The following is a 2,681-nucleotide window of genomic DNA, read 5'->3' on the forward strand; positions in this document are numbered from 1 at the left end:
CGGAGACGGGACGTAGCTAGATGGACTGACAACTTGGCCCAGGAGACGGCACCTTTTGTTCCTCTTTGCTGTACAGTCTATTTTCTAAAATAACAGCAACAGAAAAGTCCCCACAACAAAGGGCAAGAGAATTAAATCATATAGCATAGAGTCTTCCCTGCAACATCTGGTTCAGCCATTAGTGGGTAACATGAATCTCTCTTTCAGAGGCCTTCCCATAAAGACCACGTGGCGCCAATATCGGCCTTGTCAGTCCCTCTCTTCCGTCACCTTTCTCCTTTGTCAACAACCGCCTGTCGTTTGAGATGGAGTCATTTAATACGTCAGCAAGTTGGATGGTTGAAGGCAGCAATCCGGATCTTACCCCGCCCCTTCCCTGCGCCACGCTTGCCTGAGCCGAGCCTGCCGGGCCTGTTCTATTTTTCATTCGTGTTTTGGAACGATGTCCCCAGTCTCTGCTAGGAAGGGGCGATGATCCGGCTGAGTACACAATGGGCCGTGTCATCTGAGGCCAGAGAAAAGGTGCTGGGTCTGTGTTCAGGGCCCACGGGAAGCACGGGAAGGGTCCAGCAATGCTGAGAGCTGTCGACTTTGCTGAGAGGCAGGGTGATATTAAGGGCATTGTGAAGATATCGTTCATGATCCTGGCTGAGGAGCCCCTCTTGCCAAGATAATTTTCCGTGATCCATATAGGTTTAAGAAACGAACAGAATTGTTCATTGCAGCTGAGGGCATTCATACAGGACAGTTTGAGTACTGTGGCAAAAAGGCTCAGTTCATGTTGGCAATGTGCTACCTGTTGGCACTCTGCCAGGAGGCCCCATTGTCTGTTGTCTTGAAGAGAAGCCTGGTGATTGTGGCAAACTGGCTCGTGCTTCTGGAAACTATGCCACAGTTATCTCCCACAATCCTGAAACTAAAACAAAACAGAGTGAAATTGCCTTCTGGCTCCAAGCAAGTTATTTCCTCTGCAAACACAGCAGTTGCCGTTATTGTCGCTGGCGGTGGCCGTATTGACAAACCTATCTTGAAAGCTGGGCGAGCTTATCACAAACACAAGGCCAAGAGAAACTGCTGGCCCCGTGTCTGTGGTGTGGCTATGAATCCTGTTGAACATCCCTTTGGTGGTGGTAACCACCAATGCATTGGTAAGCCCTCAACCCTCAGGAGAGATGCTCCAGCTGGTCGTAAAGTTGGTCTCATTGCAGCCTGTCGTGCAGGTAGACTACGGGGAACAAAGACTGTGCAGGAGAAGGAGAACTAAGGCCTTACGTTCAGCATCCATAGAAAAATAAATGTTGTGAGACTGGTTAAAAAAAAAGAAGTGGTGGCAATGTTTCCGATAGCAACTGGCTCGGACCATGCAAAAAAAAAAATGTTGGCACTTTTGTCAGGGCACGGCTGTGCTGTTTGGATAATCATTGGCTTGCTTCTGTCCCCTGTAAGAGAGGCCACGTAGGCACCTCTAATCAAGCCCAAGAATCCTCTTCCTGGGTCTTCCCTCCCTCACCCTCCATGTCCTCTCCTCTCCTCCCCTCCCCTCCCCTCCCCTCCCCTCCCCTCCCCTTCTCCCCTCCACTCCACTCCACTCCACTCCCCTCCTCCCCTCCCCTCCCCTCCCCTCCTCCCCTCCACTCCACTCCACTCCCCTCCTCCCCTCCCCTCTACTCCACTCCCCTCCTCCCCTCCCCTCCCCTCCTCCCCTCCCCTCCCCTCCTCCCCTCCCCTCCACTCCACTCCACTCCACTCCCCCCCTCCCCTCCCCTCCTCCCCTCCCCTCCCCTCCTCCCCTCCCCTCCTCCCCTCCCCTCCACTCCACTCCCCTCCTCCCCTCCCCTCCCCTCCCCTCCTCCCCTCCACTCCCCTCCCCTCCTCCCCTCCCCTCCCCTCCTCCCCTCCACTCCACTCCCCTCCTCCCCTCCCCTCCACTCCCCTCCTCCCCTCCCCTCCACTCCCCTCCTCCCTTCCCCTCTCCTCTCCTTCTTAACTTCCTCAGCACTCAGCTATTATATATATATATGATATATAACATACAATTTAGTTAAGATGTCAGAGTACACAAGTTAATTTGTAAAAACCAAAGCATTCACAGTTCCCAGGGAAAACCAGGTGATGCCCTCTCTGGAGCAAGAAATTCCTGAGGATTTGGGGGTGGAGATGATCTGCAGAAGGGAGAGCCTCTTGAAACACATCAGCAGCCTGGAGGCGTGTCATCACCTCTTGAGCCATTACCGATTTAAGTCAAGTGCAAGAAAGAACATCTGCTGGAAATCTATCTTAGTCTTGGAAACTGACTAGAGTCTTTGGTATGGACTTCTGTGTTGTTGAATGTAATGGAATGTGTGTATTGTGGCTTTGGTACTTGTATGTCATGATTCTTGAGTGTACGAGGGTGTAAATACAGTTACACACGCTGATTTAAACAAATACTTACAGTGTGTTACTTTGTGGTTGCTCAACCTTTACAGTGGAGTTTTGTGTTTTGCCAGGCACCCACCTGGAGGTTGGCAACCGTGTCAGGTGGGGCTGGGGGCCGCCACCAAATCGGATTTCGAGGGTTTGCGTTACTGAAGGGAGGGAAGGAGGATGGCAGCTTGTCCCTCCCCTTGCCCTCTGATTCTCCTGGCACAGCCCCCCCTTTCAACAACTCAGCTGCTGAGCCTGAGATGTACAGAAACCTC

General features: G+C 52.4%; 1 pseudogene; it reads left to right on the forward strand.

Moving 5' to 3' along the window:
• The first annotated feature begins 491 nt into the window (after positions 1-491).
• LOC132572140 (large ribosomal subunit protein uL2-like) lies at positions 492-1,324 on the forward strand (annotated as a pseudogene).
• Positions 1,325-2,681: the final 1,357 nt, after the last annotated feature.

Source organism: Heteronotia binoei, chromosome 5 (genome assembly GCF_032191835.1).
Source record: "Heteronotia binoei isolate CCM8104 ecotype False Entrance Well chromosome 5, APGP_CSIRO_Hbin_v1, whole genome shotgun sequence".
Lineage (NCBI taxonomy): Eukaryota > Metazoa > Chordata > Lepidosauria > Squamata > Gekkonidae > Heteronotia > Heteronotia binoei.